The sequence below is a fragment of the Crocodylus siamensis genome, chromosome 3, assembly GCF_052110815.1.
Source record: "Crocodylus siamensis isolate JL-2025a chromosome 3, ASM5211081v1, whole genome shotgun sequence".
NCBI classification, from domain to species: domain Eukaryota; kingdom Metazoa; phylum Chordata; order Crocodylia; family Crocodylidae; genus Crocodylus; species Crocodylus siamensis.
Window position 1 is genome coordinate 70,413,864 of NC_143397.1, and position 20,252 is coordinate 70,434,115.

At 41.1% G+C, this 20,252-nt stretch overlaps 1 long non-coding RNA gene across 1 annotated transcript; it reads right to left on the reverse strand.

Moving 5' to 3' along the window:
* Positions 1–1,359: 1,359 nt before the first annotated feature.
* LOC149868379 (uncharacterized) lies at positions 1,360–19,903 on the reverse strand. Its single transcript, XR_016440984.1, has 3 exons — positions 19,655–19,903; positions 18,444–18,584; positions 1,360–1,712 (listed from the first exon to the last, which is right to left on the reverse strand). It is a non-coding gene; the product is annotated as an uncharacterized LOC149868379 (long non-coding RNA).
* Between the last annotated feature and the right edge of the window lie 349 nt (positions 19,904–20,252).

Genomic DNA, 20,252 nt, shown 5'->3' on the forward strand with positions numbered 1-20,252 from the left:
TTCTGGTTTCCCCCCCCCCCCAAGTCACTAGCATCAGGGGTGTGGGGTGTATGAATAGAGTGTGGGGGGTTGTGTGGGGGGCTGTGGAGGGTGGGTACAGGAGGGTGCATGAAGGGCAGACATGCCCCAGTGGCTGTGGGTGAGAGGGAACCCTGTGAGCTATTGTAGGGCAGCACGTGTCCACTCACCCTAGATGCTGGCCTGATGACAGACAGCAGGGTTGGGGGATGGTCGGGCTCAGTGCAGGGAGTCAGGAAGGACAGGCGGCCAGGCAGGACTGCCCACACAGAAAGCCCAGCCCCCCAGCCACCACCAAGGCTCCACTGGGCTCAGGCTCCTGCTGCAGGTGGGGCTGGCTGGGTGCCCTTTGGCTGTCACTGCCAGCCTTAGTGTCTTCACTGCTGGGCAAGGAGGGCAGCAGATTCCTCAGTGCCCTGGCTCCCTGCCCAGCCTCAGCATGCAGCATTTAGGTGTCCATTTAGACATGGGAGGGGTCCAGCAGGCTCCAAGGTAGTGGCCCTGGGCACCTGCGGTGCTCCAGAGCCCAGGCAGAATCCAGGAAGAGCTGTCCTGCATGCAAACAGGCCAGTGGTAGCAGGAGGCGGGGGTCCAGGTCCAGGTCCAGCCACAGCAGGCTGAGTAGGATGAGCACCAGCAGCAGCCCTCCTCACTGCCACCACCCAGAGGCTTTTTATCCCACTGCCCCAGCAAGCTGGCTCCAATCAGCTCCAGGTACAGCTAGGAGGGTGGGACCCGCTGCCCAGCCCCTAGGACTAGATGCCATCAAATTGGCAATGGCTTTTGCCTAGCATGAGCGGCAGGGCCGGGTATGTGTGCTTGGCGCCCTTCAATCACGGGACCCTGGGCAGTCACCCATGCCACTCACCCCTAAGGCTGCCTCTGGTCATAAGGTATTAATGACTGTACTATAATTGTAGTGACTTGGAATAAGCATAAAAATAGATTAGTATAAATTCTAAAAATTATAGCAGATGCTTGACCTGGATTAAGGATGTTAATAAAAGTATCTTTTCTAAGTAAATACTGTCCTCAGATATACAGAAATGCTTTTCAAAAGAGCAAAAGAACATTCCTGAAACTGGTCTAAAAAAGTTACATACATCTTTTGAATACTGCAGGACCTTAGTCCTCAATGTCACACCTCACAAAAACATGAGGTGAGCAAATCTTTCTTTATTTTTTCCACCCCTCATGTCATGTGCTAATGTTTAAACATATGATCATGATATGAAGTTATAAATAATTTTCTAATTATGAATGATGTAAGAACTAATCAAATACAAAGGTTTAGAGATGTCATTTGGTAAACAAAGATCATTTTGCAAAATTAGACAAAAATAATGAGGAAACTAAAAAAATATATAATAACATAATGCCATTTAAAGGAACAGTCATACTATTTTCATTTACCCACATTTTTCTAAAATGATTCAAATTCTGTTTTAAGGGACAACTAGCTTTTAATATAGTTGTTACTTTATTGTGTGTCATAAAATGTTTCAATCTGAAAATAAAATGTCTTTCCCTAATTTTCTTGTCCTTTTCCATTTGGCAATGATTTTATCTTCTGCTTTTAATGCTGTAAAAACTAACACAATGTCCTTGTTTATGTGCCAGCATCCTTGATTATGTCAGCTAGAATATGAACAGCTCTGGGAATAGTGCTTGTTAGTTAACTACTCCTGAAGAACCTGCAGAACGAAAATAAGAGCACAAATAATTATTCTTGAATAGGTTCTATAATTATATGGGCTATTGATTTTTTAAATACATTCCTTTAAACAAAATGGTCGTTCCATAACAAAGCAGATATTGAAAATCTTTTAGACATTCTCTAGCAGATTATAATCACCTTCAAATAGGTTAAAGCATTTGACAACTTCCCTTTTACTAAAGATACAATTTAAGACATACACTGTGGATATGCCCTAGGGAAAAAACAGTATAAATATGGAAAAGAAAAAATGAATGTGAAAAGCTATAGATACTCCAGTCCAAGGGAAGTTACTACTTTAGGAAGATTCACCATGTTTGTATATTCCAGCTCAGACATTTTCTAATAAAACCTTTTCATTTAATAGGCATCTGCTCATTAATTCAAAGGCACACAAATTATATGACACCCACATAACACGTATATATTGTATTGTATTGTATTGTATTGTATTGTATTGTATCTGGCTTCTTTACTACTCATTCCATCTAGGAAGAGCACACACCAACCACAGATGCTTCCTCCACCTGATGAAGGATATTTATACCCGAAAGCTTGCAAAGAACAATTTTTCCAACTATTTGAGTTCGTCTAATAGAAGATACCAGATTTACCCAGAGAACCTTGTCTGCCTTATATTGTATTACACATTTTATTGATATAAATTAAATATTTGCAGTTTAGGGCATTGCGCAGCATAACTGAAGTCAATGGGAACTTTGCAGTGGAATAACGGGAATGGAGTCATGTTTGTATATAGTAACTAGTCTACACAGAAATTGGAAATATGAATCTGATTCTGAACACAATAACACACTGAAAAACAACTGAATCATACTTTAAAATATTTTGCATTTTCATCTTAAGTGAAAAATGACAGTCCAAAAAATGAACTACATAAAAACCATGACGGAAAATAAGTGAATCATTTTTTCCCCAGTTGTACCTTCTGGGCATTTGGGCTTCTCTTCAAGGATATGTGATAGTAGAAACACCCAACACTGACACTCTGCAAAGCTTCAAAGAAACAATCCCTTTTCACTTTGGATAGCTCAAGCTGCATACTGGTCTAGATAAAGCAATAAAACACAGATGTATTTCTCTGCATGTTTTCTCACTACTTTGTGTGCTTTTTGGACTTAACATCTTCTAAGTACCCTCCCACTGCCCCCCTGTACATGGAAGTCTCTCTCTCTCACACTCTTGGCAGACAGTTTTTTTGCTCTCTTCAGCTCCTCATCTCCATCTCTCTCAGGACTTTTTCTCTTCAGCTCCCCTCCTCAGTGACTCAACAATCAGCCTCATCAAGTAATCAAAAAGTGCCTTTCTCTATCCCCCTTCCCTCACTGGTAATGTGCTCCTTGGCTAGCACCCCATCCTAGAAAAAACTGAGCTGCATTGTGATATAACCATTTTTAGTCCAAGCATACTTATCTGAATACAAGATCATCACATTTTAAACTATTTTTAATCAACTCTTCTAAGTACAAAACTGTCTCTTAATACTACTTCTGGGTATAAAGTCAAAATGACAACAGAAAAGGCAAACAAGCCTCACCTTAAAAATGGAGTTTGTAGTCTGACAAAGATGAATATAGACTATACTATCCTCAGTATCAAATAGAATTCATAAACTGTACACAGACAAATTCCCTAAGACATCATTTCTTAACTGAAAAGCCTGTAAGTATCATAAGTATTATGTTCAATTCACTTTTTACACCGAGCAGAATCATCTCTGATTCTACTATTGCTAGCAAGAAGGTAGACTCAGACAATCCCATAGATATCATTTGAGCTCAGCAGAAATCTTTCTGCTGATGCACAACAATTTGCAGGACTGGATTCTTATTCCACAAATAGAACCATTGCAATGACTGTAGGATGAGGAAGTGGTCATAGGGAGGTCGTATGGAGTCATGCCCTAAAGTTGAGAGTTTTCTTAAAGCAACCTAGAGGATTTAGATGTTTCCTTTATAAAAATCAATAAAGCTGTTTCTGAGCCTACAAAACTCCTTTGAACATCTGAATATATATTTTTATCAGACAAAAACATGACATGGGTCAAATATGACATGACCTTGTAGGTAAGTATCCAAAAGGAGCAAATTGATTAAGGTGCCATGAAGACAGATAGTTTGCAATACAATTGTTTGAAACCTGAGTCCTGAGGAAGACAGCAGGATCCGTTGTTTAAATTTGGTCCCATTAAATGGAATGACTAAGTAACAGTGCAGTCAAGAAACAGTATAAAATGCTACATGAACACTGTTTTGAGAACTTCACAACTGAACTTGTTGCCAAGGAGGATAATGGCAAATTGGGCTGTATTAGTAAGACCATTGCCAGCAGATTGGGAGAAGTGATTCTTCCCCTCTATTTGGCACTGGTGAGGCCACATCTGGAGTACTGTGTCCAGTTTTTGGCTCCCCACTACAGAAAAGATGTAGACAAATTGGAGATAGTCCAGCAGAAGGCAACATAAATGGATAGAGGGCTGGGGCACATGAGGCTGAGGGAACAGGGCTTATTTAGTCTGGAGAAGAGAAGACTGAGGGGTGATTTGATACCAGCCTTCAACTACCTGGGGGGAGGTTCAGAACAGGAAAGAGCTTGACTGTTCTTAGTGGTGGCAGATGACAGAACAAGGAGCAACTTCTCAAGTTGCAGCAAGAGAAGTTTAGATTAGATATTAGGAAGAATTTTCTCACTGGGAGGGTAGTAAAACACTGGAACAGGTTACCAGAGAGGTGGTGGCAAATCCATCCTTGGAGGTTTTTAAGACCCCAGCAAAACAAAGCCTTGGCTGGGATGATCTTTTTGGAACTGGCCCTGCTTTGAGCAGGGGGTTGGACTAGATGACCTCCTGAGGTCCCTCTATCCCTAATTTTCTATGAACTTTGCAAGATAAAAAAGCCCTTAAAATCCCCAAAATTATTCATAGAATTATAGGAAGGGATTTCAAATCCAACCTCCTTCACAGATGCATGGAATCATCTACAAGACCATACCTTGAATAAACATTTTAAGAAATAAAATGGTGCATGGTCTAGTGTAAGTGCTAATGTAAGTCAGATATAGGTGTTTTTACTATCAAGCATCTTAAGCCTAGACAGAGGTGCTAAAAACATGTTGTTTGACCAATGATAGCAGTAACAGCAATTCTAGTTCCAATGCAAGACAAATGTGGAAAATTTTAAAAAATGCTCAGTATTAACAAAGAGCAGAGAAAAACTAGCCTCAGCAAATTATTTGATGAGTCTTGCCCTTTCTCTGCTTACAAATTGTTCATGAACAGGTGTTGATTTTGTTCATTTAGTCAGAAAATGTTTCATACAAACAAATAGCCTAATGGATACTTCATGTTTAATAAAACATTAAAATTGCCTTCACTGGTCATCTGTATACAGGGTGAATGAGAGGTAGCAGTGGAGAAAGAAAGAAAACTGAGATGTTTGGGCCATATGGAGACACCAAGGGAGTTGGATACTGTCACTCAAGCTCCGTCACCACTGCCTTGCATTTCTGCAAAAATTAGCACCTTGGATTATTAAAACTGTTCAAGTTAAATGCCCAAACATACAGTACCTCAGTGACCTCCATCTTTATCCAAAATAACTGGAGTCCTCAATTAAAGTCTAATATTATCCAGGAGGATACCCCTTCTAGCTGCAACATCTCTAATCTCAAATGCCCATAGATCTTTTTGTTTTACTATCCTTTCCCAGTTACTGTTCTTGGAGACCAATTGATAAGGAGGCATGGGGAAGCAGTGAGGATGTTCAACTTATAGAAGAGTTGCAAAAAAATGTGTTGTTTGTAACTGAGACTGCTCATTTCAGTCTATGTTCATTTGGCATCTAGGCCCTCATTAAAAGTTACAGCCAACTTGTGAGCAACCATAATGCTATAAAAATAAATGGACATCACTGAGCTTTTGGAGATGTAATTTTGGGAGAAGACAGACCTCCTACATAGGAATGTCCATACAACTATCCCTGATTTTCCTGCGGGTAAAAAAATATGCCATTGCTAATCCAGGTCTTGGAAACATTCGTTCGGAAACAAATAAATGCATCCGCAGCTGCAGAATTTACTTTTTCCTCGCTGAACTGAGCATACGGGTGTGGGAAACACCTCCCACACTAATTTGACATCTCACTTCTAGTCTCCCACAGAACTGAACAATACAAAGTTATGTGCCCCAGATGGCTTTTGGTTTAATTAGTTGGCTGAGTACAGTACAAATTCCATGGGATTATGTGCTCATGATGGGCATAACATATTGCTTGATCTGATTCCCTGACAATCGATTAAATGTTGACAATGAAAGCTGCACAATGGAAATTATATTTATTTTTTTGAGTTTTCTTAATCACTTTTAAATTTTCAGAGACTCCTACATAATCTGAAAATTCTTACCACTAATGCTGCTAAATAGAATTGCTGTTATACAGACTTCTATTAATAGCATTATTTAGTACTTCTGTTAAAGCAGCCCTCCTGGGACTGGATTAGATTCCCACTGGAAACCCATTGCTAAGTGCTGTATAAACACACAGACACGCATGGTTCCTGTCACAAAGTGCTGGAAAAGGAAGCATTATTTAAAGATTACAGCACAGAAATGGGGGTCAAGAGGTCTGGTCTGTATTCCTGGATTTGCCATAAATTTGTAGTTTGTCTTTTAGCAACTCGTCACCTCTGTGTACCTAGATCACAAGAAAGATATTTGACACACCTACTGGAGGTATAGGAAGGTTTAATTTATTAATGGTTATGTGGTATTTTCAGATATGAAAGGTGCAACTGAAGTGTATTATTTGCCTCCATTCCATTTGAATGCACAGAGTCAAAAGCTATTGCTGCAACATACAGGCATGCGTTGCTTAGGCAGGAGTAATGGAGTGAAGTGAAGGAACCATGTCTCAGGGTCCTAGGAACATTGTTTATTCCATCAGGAATACATATTTACAACCCAGCAGCTGGCAATAACTTCAGCACATAAATGCTGTTATTTTCAGGAGTGTTGGTATACAGCTACTTATACCAACACTTCTAGCTGTATCTCTGATAATAAAATTCCTCACAGTACACTGAAGTGAAACCCAGGCATTGGAAGTAGCCTTTTGCATTCTGATGATGCACAAACTTTACCAGTGATTTTGTATATGGAGATTACGATCACAATAAAAACGGCATGTATGTCTGCCTACCTAGCAGAGGAATCACATTCTTTCCACTGACATCTAGGATTCCACCTAAAATATATATGCAGTTTCTAATATGTCTAGCTGGGAAGAAAACAGGTCTACCTATAGTAAAAACTCATTTGAACTTTCTCTACAAACTTAAAATGGTCATCATCTTTTGTTGCTTAAAACTATTTTAATATTTTATTTTTTCTTTCTCAAGCACAGACTCACAGTGGGGGCATACTATGTCCTTGTTTGTCTGGGATAAAAATAAAAAAATAAAAAAAATCACTGCTCACAGAAAAGAACTGAACCAAGGAGAATTTTAGCAATAGTTTCAGTCTCCAGGGACAACAAAATCGCAGGTCTAAACATTACTTTAGCAACTGAGACCTTTTTTGAAAATCTGACAGCCCAGAAGTGATTTAATACTTTTCTCATTTAATTCCTTCAAATCCTGTCATTCTGCTCCTTTAAGGCTTACCTCTCTTTTGAGATTCTCAGTAAGCTCATTTCTGTCCAAACTCATTTAAAACAAAAAAAAATTAATGCACTGCTTCTACAAATTAATGCACTGCATATTAAAAGTGAGGTGTGCATCTTCCACAGGTGCCAAAAGACACACACTAACATGGCTCTGAAGAGTAAGCTTTCCTGTGCTCATGTGTGCCAAAGTCCTTCCTCCATATTCTCTCTCCAGCCACCATGTTCAAAAGGAGCCAATGAAATAGTTGGCAATCCCAGAGCCAGAATCCTTTCCTAGATAGCAAGTGTGAGACTGAGTTGTCACAGCAGGCAGCAACAGAGGCCACTGGTCCCAAGAAAGAAATACCAGCTTCCTCAGGTGCTATATCCCCACTGTGAAACTAGCTCCAGCAAACATCAGCAATGCTTGAATTTTCACTTATGCCCCCTAAGAGGCCAGCCATCCTGTTTAAAAGCACCAGTTAACTTGAGCTAGCAATGTGTTTGTGTGAACCAGTTGGACTATGGCAACACTGGTAACACTACAAGAAAGGCAAAGTGTTGTAAGTGTCCCTGGCGCAGTGCTTCCACTTTTTCTTGAGCACAGTCAAGTAATGCACTGAGCGAGCTTCCTTAGAGTGAAGTGATGCCAGTTAAGTGGGTCAGTTCAACTCAGTCTGCTGCTGCAAGTACAGCCAAGCAAATTCAGGTATCTTTTCAACAACAAACCTGCTTTTCAGGTCTTACCCTAGCAGATGAACAACATTCTCTCTCACTCAGCACAATTTTTGTTTTTTACTAAAGCAGCAGGACTTTAACCTGAGCACTTCAAATAAGTCCAAAAGGAAAAATGTCACATGCCTCAGGCGAGTAACAAAACCTGTAGGGCTTCATAGAAAGAAACTGGAACCTTAAAATGCTATCTGGGAATCAACAGGCAGCTAAGACGAACAGCATCACAATAGCATGTGTGCACAGGAAAATACATTTCTTAAGAAGCAGGCTGCTTTCTGTACCAGTGTCAATTTCCAAATGGACCAACAGAGCAGGACTATTTAAAGTAAGCTGTAGTTATTTTCTTTTTATATCATAAAAACAAGAATGCTGGGAGCAAGGCCTACATATGAGAGAAAAGCTCACAATCCCCTGCCCTGGTAGAGAAGTGAAAGACCATCTTGGCCCTGGTCGCTGCTTGATTACCTTGCAGCAAATGAGAATCTCACTAGAGTTGCAGATGGCAAAATTTGACACCTAGTGATTAACACCCCAATGGCAAAGACATATGTGAAGGAACATCATCTTACAGCCTTCATAAAAAAGGCTAAAGGCTCCTATCACAGCTAAACAGGCATGCATATCACCAAAGACATACTGAAGTTAGGCCCTCAGATTTATCTGGAAAATAACAGATCAGAAGGGAAGCAAATTACACAAAGGGGGGTGCATTACATGAGGTATTTACTGCATATATGAGAGAAAAGCTCACAATCCCCTGCCCTGGTAGAGAAGTGAAAGACCATCTTTCACAATCCCCTGCCCTGGTAGAGAAGTGAAAGACTAATTAGCTGCACAGTAAATGTCCATGTCTACACATTAGATTGGAGCACACTAATTTACTTCACAGCAGGACAGTACTTGTACAAACTCCACAGCGCTGCACATGTAGATGCTGCTCCAGCTGGCTGGGACACAAGGGAGCTTCAGTGTGGAGGATGCCTACTGGCTAGCTCTGTATTGAAGCACCCTTGTGCCCAAACCATCTCCCCACAACATGTTGATAACTGGGCCAGCATGTTGAGCCTGGCTCAATGTGCTGTGGTCCTGGGTGCAGTTCTGGTAGTTTCAGAAACTACTACCAGAAGCAGTCACAGAATAGCTTGTAACCCAAAAACACCAAGCAACAGGTACATTATTTCAACTCCTCAGCCCTTACGGTGATCAGTATGATATAGACAAATTAAGTGAAGCAAACCTTGTACAACAGCCCCCTAGACACCTTTCCCAATGTACTGCTTTTACAAACAGAAAAATAGACAAGAATCTCTACTCACTGGCCTGGAAGATCATGATTTTGTATCATACTGAAACTGCCAAGTCACCAATACCTGTATTTCCAGGGAAAGATCATCTTATGAGAGAACACTACACTATTCCTGCCTGAATATATGGAGGGATAAACCAACTGAAAAGGTTCTAAATTAAATAATCACAATCCTATTTCCTGCTGGGATAATTTTTGCAAAGACCCAACATAAAATCTCAAATTGAATAGCTAAGGACTGGAAGGAGGAAACAAGACCACAAATTAAGCAAGTTGCTTGCTAAATTTAAGTCACTCTGGACATTTATACATGTGCTCCAAAAGCCACTCTAATTAAAGCACCTGGAGTGTCACGTGTATCAGTGTCCCAGTGCTGAAAAACGGTGCTTTAGTTAAAGTGCCCCCACCACCATTTTTCGTGTAAAGACACTGATACACATGATACTGGAGTCTGCTGGAGCATAGAAATTACCACACTCCAACAGACTTGATTAATCAAGTCTGATCTGATGCACTGTAATTGCAGTGCATCAAAGCAGCCTCAATGCCTGTGTATAGGCACCCTCTAAGGTTAGGAACAAATGTTACATTTATACCTGGATAAGTTGTGCCTGTGCTTGTCCCATAACAAAAATATCATGGGATTGGTAGGTACACGCATCACCTTTCTAATTAGGGTTTAGTGAGCAGCTGAATACAGTGCTGCTTTTCTGTCATTAATTCAATAGTGCAATCCCAAGATAACTGTACACCTATAATTTGCAGTATCCCAGAATAAACTGTTATTATTTCTTATTCAGGAAACATTTCTTAGGATTTGTTCTAGGAAAATGGATATGGATGTCCACATCATTGTACTTTGTCCTAAGATAAAATGTTTTATCCTAGAATAAATGTGACATCTGTTTGCAGCCTAATGGATCAAAACATTTTATCAAATGCAGAAAAGTTCCTTTGAAACTGGTAAATTCAGTGCTAGAGTCATTGAACTGAACACCGCCCAAGTCACTATAGTCTGTTATCCGTGCTTCTGTAAAGTAAAATAACTTATCTCATATTCATCATTATTCAAGGTGTTTTTCAGCAGTACAGTCATTTTTAAGAGAGCAATATTGCATGTTTTAGAGGATTAACCTTGCTTTATTTCTATTTATTTTTCTGATGAACACAAGCATAAAAACATCTGGTACTCAGGGAAGGCGACAAAGAAAGTAGTGCTATACCATTCCTGACCACCATTGACTTGTGTTGATTGGGTAACATAACCTCTTTGTGGGCTATTTCCACACACACATGAAATGGGGATAATGATACCTACATCACAAAGACATTGTTGGCACATCTCCACAGGCTATTAATGCAAAGTGTGCCCCAGAAAGGTCTACATGTGTGCAGGCTTGGGATCAAATTTGCTCCCAACCAGAGCAGTTGAAACAAGAGATGTTCCTGCCCTCCTGCCATGCTTGCAGCAACCAGAGGGAGCTCTGGGGCTGGTAGGGGGCACAGAGCTGGTCCCAGTCCCCAGGGGGCAGGGGGAGTGGAGACCTGTTCCGGCAGCCAGAACTGCATGTCCCAGGCACATGGGGATGAGACCCAATCCCCATATGGCCAGGACAGGCATGCCCATTCAGTGGAGACACTCAGCAGGGATGCTTCCTGGGAGCCACGTGCGGATCAGGTGGGTCAGAAGAGGTATGGATGCCCCCTACCCCCTGGTGGGGACACCTCTCCCAGCCCAATGTGGGGATTGAAAGGGCCCTGATCCCCATGTGGCTGTCCACCCCCAGGTGGGGACGCCTTTCCCCATCATATGGGGATCAGGTAGTAGAAAACTACATACTAACCTAATTTACTACACAGTAGCTGCTCCTTATGATTATATGGTGATGCCTTACTGTTCAGTAGCTTAGTCTACTGTGCAGTAAAGCATGGATGATTTCTCAAAGTGATACAACAAAAGAGCAAAAGAATTATGCATCACTGGCTTGTTGCTATCATTGTCTTGTTTTGTTTTTACCACTCAGCAGTGATGCCTAATAATCCCACACTTCAGGGTTCTTGCAAGTTGCCTGCAACAGCCAAGCCATAATGAATGCTACTATCTTTGAGTTGGGCTGGGTGCCCAGTGCAATCTTCTCTAAGCCACTGAGACAATGGCCACAACTAAGACTTGGGAAATTTTACCTGGGTGCAATGGTGTTCCAGCTGGTAATAAGAAAACTAAAAGGTTCTTGAATATGAGGTTTTACTCTTCCATTCAGGGTCATCCTGGGTTCATCTACATGTGTGCCGTACTGTGGAGTAGACAAATTAGCTCTGCAATAAAGCATCACCACCTCCACATGAGCCAATATTAGGGTGCAGCAAATTAATTAACTTCACTATAAGATAGTACATCACAGTATGTACGTGCACTGAAACACACTTGTAGATGGTGACAAGGGCTGGCTGGGACATGAGGGTGCTAAAGGACAGGGGCTACCTGAGGCTTAGCCCTGCAGTTTAACACCCTCATGCCCCAGCCAGCCCTCCACCACCTGATGCCACCACCTAGAGCCCAGGGCTCACCCATCCTTCCGCATCCCCCCACTGCCAGACCCTATCAGCCCAGAGCTGTTCCATCCTGGGTCAAAGTGCTACAGTCCTGGGTGCATGTGTACACTCATAGATTCATAGATGTTACGGGCTGGAAGGGACCTTACAAGATCATCAGGTCCAGCCCCCCTGCACCTGGGCAGGAAAGACTGCTGGGGTCAGATGACCCTAGCAAGGTGGACACCAAGACACTTTTTGAAGATCGCTGCAGTGGGTGACTGCACTACCTCTGTGGGGAGCCTTTTCCAGACCCTCAGCACTCAACTTACAGACAAGTTTTTCCCTATGTCCAGCCTGAAGCAATTTTCAAACAGTTTGTGCACATTGTTTCTCGTCTTTCCCTGGGGTGCCTTGGTGAACAGATGCTCCCGCACGCCCTGATGTACACCCCTAATATACTTAAAGGCTCCCACCAAGTCCCCTCTGAGTCTTCTCTTCTCCAGGCTAAACGGTCCCAAGTCTTTCAGCCTCTCTTCATATGATCTGCTCTCTAGACCTCAAATCATGCACGTGGCCCTCCTTTGGACTCTGGCTTCTCCACATCCTTCCTAAAATGCGGCGCCCAGAATTGGAGGCAGTACTCCAGCCATGGCCCCACCAAGGCTGAAATACGACATCCTTTATTTTGTTCGAGAGGGATCAGTAAACAGATGCCAGTGCTTGATTCACTCTGCCAGCTACAGTATCATATTGGTGGCTCACATTCATTCTGTGGTCTGTTACAGCACACAGGTCTCTTTCAGTTGTAGCGCTGGCAAGCATACCACTGCCAAGCCTGTAAGCGTTTTGTGGATTATTTTTCCCCAGATGGAGCACTTTACATTATTCCATATTGAATGTCATCAGGTCAAGATCTGCCCACCTCACAAGCCTGTCCAGGTCGGCTTATATTACCAGCCTGTCCTCAAGCGTGAACATGCTTCCCCAGAATTTGGTGTTGTCCACACACTTTGCCAGTTTGCTTTTAATACCGGAATCCAAATCATTGATGAACATGCTGAAAAGCACTGGTCCAAGTACTGAAGCCTAGGGAACACCACTGGTCATCTTCTGCCATGTTGACTCAGTTCCATCTATCAATACTGTCTGGGTCCTACCTCAGAGCTAGTTACCTAGCCACTGGACCATAAAGTAGCCAAGGCCACATTTTCTCAATTTTCCCTCAAGGATTAAATGCTGGACCCAGGAGCAGTTGACTCCAGCACAAACTGTGCCAGAGCTTACTGCTCTACCTTAATTCAATGTGTAGATACACCCCCTGACCACCAAATCTGAGGTGAGGCAGGAATTTTTTTCCATAGGATAGATTGGCAAATGCTTGATAAACAGAGAAGGATATTTTATGTACCTGGCTGAGGGCACCTCAAGGTTGATCCTAAATGTTAATGTATACATATCCACAGTGACTAAAAGCTTACATCTGAAAAGCGTTCAAATCCAAGACGTAAAACTTCACTCAGAGCAGTCTCCAACTTACTAGGCAAAAGGTCTGAAGCATCCTAGAAAGGAATTTGCAGAATTGCTACCTGGTCAAAACGTTTATATATGCAGGAAATGTTACATTTTAGATTTACACTACAAGCTTATGCAGATGCTTTCTTTGGCAGCAGAGCACTACATGCTGTAATTTCTCATTAGCAACAACATTCTCAACTACAGTCCAGCTCAAGAAAATGATAAATAAATTTTACATTAGGCATTTTGTTCCTCAATTATTTTCACATGCTGCTAGCAAAGCTTCCTGCTGCGAGGACTGTTGGACAAGAACATGCCCAAGAAGGAAAAATGTGTTACAGCCTTAACTTTCAGAGAAGTGAATTATCACATCCAATCCCAAATGCAATCAGCAAATATGATAAAATATATATTCCATTGCATATAAGTGAGCAATGGTATAGTGCTACGTAAGATGACATTTACAATATTCTCCCTGGCAGGTAAAAACAAATTTAAAACCACACCTAGACTTTTCAAACACATTCTTAAAGCCTACATCTGGCCAAACAGTCTCATCTAAAACTGGGGAGGCATGAAGGGAGCTGAGACTGAGTTGTATGCTAAACTCTATTATATTATTTTTTTCTTGCTCCAAAATTTGCTGCCTCTGCCATAGCTACCTATCCATTCAGGCTCACCGAAACTCTTTGAAAGAGGGTTTTTTCTTTATTATTTTACTTGTGCAGGGCCTGGCACAATGAGATCCTGATTCCTGAATGGGGTTCCCAGGAACTGTTGTAATTGAAGGTAAGAGCAAAGGTTTATTTAATGACAATTTATTGCTTCTCTGTATGTTATCATGCCTGAAATTACTATTTATCATAACTACTGCTGAGTGATGCTTATCTCCTGCCTTTCAGAATTCAAAGCAGTATTGCTCTCCAATTGAGAAGGTAAATGGTATAAGCAATGTCATTTTACCAGGTCTGTTGTTAAATATTCATGCAGAAATTAAAGCAGGTTTAACCACTGGGTTTTAAGATTTATTTTTCATTACTACTGTTATAACAAACCTGTATTAATATGCTGTGAAATGAAAAATCTACAGCATTACTAATAAAACCTTTTAAGTAGTAATCCTTCAGAATCCTTCCTTGTAATGGCTGAGCATTTGATGCACTAAACCAATGAAATTCACACATACTGCAATGGAGTGGTGGAACGATTATTACAACATTTTTTCCAAAGTACCTTAGGCTTTAGATGATTAGAGAATAGTCTTATGTTTTAAACTTCCTGCCAACAATGAGGCTTTAAGTTCAGTTGGATTGTGGATAAATTGTAGTATAATGTATGTTGACAGTTTAATAACATGGGTTACTATCCTTAGTTTGCTTTATGATGTAATACATCTTTATAGGAGTCTCTCGAGATTTCCACTAAGATTTTCAAGGCATAGAGAACTCAATAAAGTAAAATACTCTGAGTAAGGGTTCTATTTCCTGTATACTTTGGAAATTTTCCCTAAAAATAAATAGGTGCTACAACTTTTAAATGTTTTTCTGACATGACTTTTTGTTTTTCTTGTCAGGTGGTAGTTTTTAAAGGTACATTTCTTATTAAGCTACACATTTTTCAAAAGTTCCTTTCTCTCCATAAAATAAATGGCCTTATTTTCCAGATCTCTAGAGGAAGTTCCTTGTCTATTAAATGCTGTATTTTTTTCTCCTTCAATTCTCATTATATACTTACTTAGATCATGCAGCATATAAATATTTTCTGGTAAAAGTCACACACATTTGGACTAATTATTACTCATGTTTTGACAAGTATATACTTACTGTTAGTTAAGTATCTAGCAAGATAAATCCAAATAGCAAAATCAGATATAAAGAATCATTTACTTCTTGGATTGCCTTTTTATTTTTACAAGTGTTCAATACAAAAACTAACAAGAATGGAAACAAAACATTGTTTTGCAACAATCAAGACATTGTTATTGATTAAAAACTACAGTAATTGAAAACAGTCTTGAAGAGAGAACAATTGATGCATTTTAACATCAGTCTTAGGGGCTTCTATTAGTATACATTTTTAAATAATATAAAAGTATAGCAATTTATTTCCCCAGTATTAGACACTGGGAAACTATTCAAAGTAATTTATTCAATCACTAATCTTCTGCCCACAAATTACCTACAAGCAGATATCAATTTTTAAAATGTATTTGTTATTCAAATTTTTTTTTCAATAGAAGGCTTGCATGAATCTATTTCAGCCTATTTCTCCTCTACAGCTATGGTATTCTTTCCATTTCCAAATTGCATGACCACACAGGAAGCTTTCAAGACAGTGATATAACCCACTTCCAGTGTGAATGACTCTCATAAGCTATATTCACAAGAGCATATACACTTGTTCAAAATACTGTGCAAATAAAACATTGTTTGTTGGAATGTTTGGAGAAAGCACATAAAAGTGTTCACAAAAATTACTGAAATAAATTTGTGATCTTCAGTCAAACAAATGGAGTACTAGCCTAGCTGTATCTCTCTTAAAATAAACTCAACATAAAAATGCTCGTTATGAGCCACCAGAAGGATGGGTCCTAGGACAATATGGAAGACAGAGCAGTGCAATTACAGACAAAAACAGGAGTTGAACTAAGAGATCTAAAGGTCTTTTCTTTTCACCAATACTCTTTCATCAACTTTTTGCTGCATCAGGATAGATGCCATATCTAGTGATTTCCATTAAGCATTACATAGTAACCAGGCTTTCATATCCCCTGCAGGAAGACTGCTCACATTCTTCATCACCAGGGGCCACATTGGTACCCTGCTGAGTGCCCAAGGGCCCTGCCTAATTGACATATACATTTGCATGCAGTTTCAAACTGAAAAATAAATGCATATACACAACTATGACATTTGCTAAGGCTAGTACAACTGACAAGACATCCTGAGTGTCTGACTTCATTGGAAACAAGTACTTAGCTATATTTATGATCACTCCTTGTGCACACTGTACCTGAACAGGCACTAACTAATTCAGGATTCTCCAAGCCACCCTATCAGCAGCAATGCTCTAGAATTACTACAGAGAATAGAGGCCAGATTTTTAGGTGCATAAATGTGCAGGTGAGTACCTACTGACATTTTTCAAGGCACTTAGATACTTAACTGTCTTTGATTTAGAAGAGTTATCTTGACTTCTGTATTTCCTCTGCCCCTATATCTCAGCTTCCTTCCTTTGCCATCTGTCTGCTTTTTTTTCTTCTGCATTTTAATATGCTATCAACACACAGCTCACTTCTAGTACCATGTTAGGCAGGGCTGTGCGAAGCTTTGGGTGCTGATTTGATTCGGAGGAAATTTCGCTCAATTTAGTGGCCAAATCTCTGAATCCAAATCAAATCAGGAGACTAATAAAGAAGTCCAAATCAATTTGAAGCTCTCTGAATCAATTAGGAAAAGATTCAGAGAGCTTAAGAGATTTGGGCAGTCCCCACTCACCACTGCAGGGAGCTGGACATGGACTCCATGCTGGTAAATGGTGGGGGGAAGGAGGACTGGAAGAGGGGGGACAGGGCCATGGGGGGAACCCTACCTGGCCCCATCCCCTGCCTGTTCCCCCAACCCCCCTGAGTGCATCCCAATCTCCACCTGCTCTCCCAGCCCCCTCCCCACCTTGGCTGCCCTGCCCTGCCCGGCCCCAGCTCCTGGCTCCTTTAAAAAAAAAAAAAGCCCCCCACTCACCAGCTGCTGCAGCAGCCATCAGGGCCTCTGGAGCCTCATGACAGAGCCTCCCATACAGCATAGGGCAGTGGGGAGCAGCGGGGATCACCCCGCCACTTGGAAGAAGCCAGAGAGACTGGGACTTTTTTTTTCTTTTTTTTTTAAAGGGCCGAGAATCGGGGCCAGGCAGGGCAGCCATTGAGAGGCCTGGGAGAGTGGGCGGTGGATGGGGCCTGTCCAATTTGGAAAATTTGGCCGATTTGGCAGTGGCCATATCTCTGAATCATATTAGGCTGAATCAATTTGGGACAGAGTTTCAAATCACCAAATCGAATCACTGTCCCCCAAATTAGCCAATCTGAATCCAAAGCAAATACTAGCTGCTTTGCACAGGGCTAATGTTAGGTATGATTCAAATAGTTCCTACTGCTATCAGAGTTCTCTGGATTACCTAATCAGGTATGACTCTGAATGACTGACAAAGTTCATCATCATCTCTGTAGCTGTATCATCTCTCCAGGCTTGTGATCACCAAGAAGGCAACCAAAGGAGATGTATTACATTGGTACAGACTTTACCTGGGACAGCTGACTAACTTCAGTGATTATTAATACTAATAATTAATCACACACGTCCGCGCATGCACACGCGCACACACACACACACACACACACAGAGGACGCATCTACATGAGACATTTACTGCAGAGTTGACTAATTAGCTCTGCAATAAAGTGCCACCACCTACATGTGTGCTGCTATTCAGTCCGAGTAAACTAATTAACTCTACCATATGAAAAAACTGACAGACATAAGTCAAGTACTGCCTTACATTGGAGTTATTTACTCCACTGCAACACACATGTAGTTGCTGACAGATGCCTCTTAGCCAGCTCTGCTCCACCTCAGCTCAACACACTGCAGTCCTGGGAACATGTGAAAACATGATGCCCAGGAGCAATAAACTCCGGTGCAAACTGTGTCAGAGTTGATTCAATCATATTAATTGCATGTGTAGGTGTACCCACTGTATCCTACTTACCAATATTTATCCAGAAAGCATCTATGATGTTCATCCTCCTGACCAGTGTGCAGGAGGCATTGGTCTGTTAACCCCTAAAGCTAGAAAAATAGGAGGCCACAGCTTGAGCCAAGGAGCCAAAACTCCATAGACTGAATCCATAACAACTCATATCCTTGGCTAACTGGAACAAAGAAGAAACTACAATAAACACTTACCAGTAAGATATGTGTACAATTGTATTATTAGCTCTCTCTGTCACTGTGAACATGAAGATATATCCCAGCATCAGTTTCAAGTTTATGAATCAGGATAAAAAAACTCTGTTTTCCAAGACAGGACAGACTTTCAAATTCCATCTGGATTACAAGTAGGAGGAGAAAGGTTAAAAGCTAAGGTGGATAAAGCTGATACAATGAAACAGTTTCTAATATTTTTACATTTATAGAAAGGTTAGAAACAAATCTTAAACTTCAGCAAGTAATAGAACATAGTGGGCCTCTATAATGCCATTGATTAGAGCAGCAGTGCAACTAGGGCAAGGCCTGGATGCTGACTTGGAAGGGTGCCAGCATTATCCTGTCTCCACCAGGAGTCTTTTCCATAGCAGGGGCAGCCCTGCACAGCCCAGCCACAGAAAGCCAGGCAGATGCAGCCCAGTGCCCAGTAGTGTATCTGTGGGGGCCTCTTGAAGGCTCAGATGAAGCATAATGACTTTTTAACCTGGCAGGAGAAATACCATGCATCTGTGTCTGGGAGGGCAGTTTTCCTGAACCGCCTTGCAGAAGAACTGCTCTTCTGGCGTGGTTCAGTACCCACCAAGATGAAGTGCTCAGTTTATGGAAATGGGAGTCTCCCCCTTGCTTGCTCCAAAGGCCTTATGGCTAAGGGCAAGAAAATTTGGGAGCATTTGAACCCCAAGCCTCCAGGATTGGGCCTGCAAGTAGGATGCCCACCAAAGGTTTTGGAAACATCTGAAGCCCCAGGGGTGGGTGGAGGATGTTTGCTAGTACTAGGGCCACTTATGGTGCTGGACTCTTGGATTTGGAATTAGTCTTTGGCTAATTTGGCCTTGAATACAAATTATATAATATTTAAAATAATCTGTAAGGGAAGGGGAAGTAAGGAGAGTGAAATGCAGCCCCCCAAAGCTTTGCAGTGGGAGGTGACTCCCTGAACTTAGAAGCATATGGGTCAGGGGAAGAGAAAAGGGCATCAGGAGTGGTCCTGGGGAGACCATGCCAGACGTGCTACTGCATCAGTGTGCACCAAGACCAGCCCTCAGCTGCTACAGCAGTCAGCAGCCTTCAATATGTAGTAACCTTCAATTGAACCTTCAACCTTCAATAACCAGGTGCTGAAATACCTTGCTATGCCTCTGTATCAGATGATCTCAGAATAATCTACTAACATTAATTAAATGTCTTACCTTTCTGTTGAAAAAGTGAGGCGCAGACAAGTTCAAAATCAAAGTGACATGGTACATGGTCAAAAATAAGACATCCTAAACTCCGTGTTTCTTCAGCCTTTTTAATTCAGAAAATGTCTGGAACAACAGTGACAGAAGAGCAAGTGGAATATCCTTCACAAACGACAATAACAACCAAAAGCAGAAAAACAGAGTTTAATTAAAACCAGCTTTTCTCGGAAGGTAATAGTTTCCGCATAGAAATTTCACTTTGGCCAAAGCTTTCTAGTTTTTGAGGAAAAATAAAATCCAAAACATGAGGAAGGAGGGACAACATATACATGTTTCAGTAAAGTTATTCAGTTTTCCAAAACTGCTGATTTTGGCCAAAACAGTTTCTGACATTTACGTTTTGGGGTTTAGGATTTATTTTTCCCTCAAAATGTTCATGGGGAATTTCAACAAATACACCATGTTAAAAAAAAACAAAGCCTCAAAAAAGCAATTGACCTTTTACTGTTACCTCTTATCATAAGATCTGTAGCTCACATACAAAAAAGGGGAAAAAAAGCCCTAAACTCAAAATAATGCTTATTATGAATAAGTATTTATTATTTTA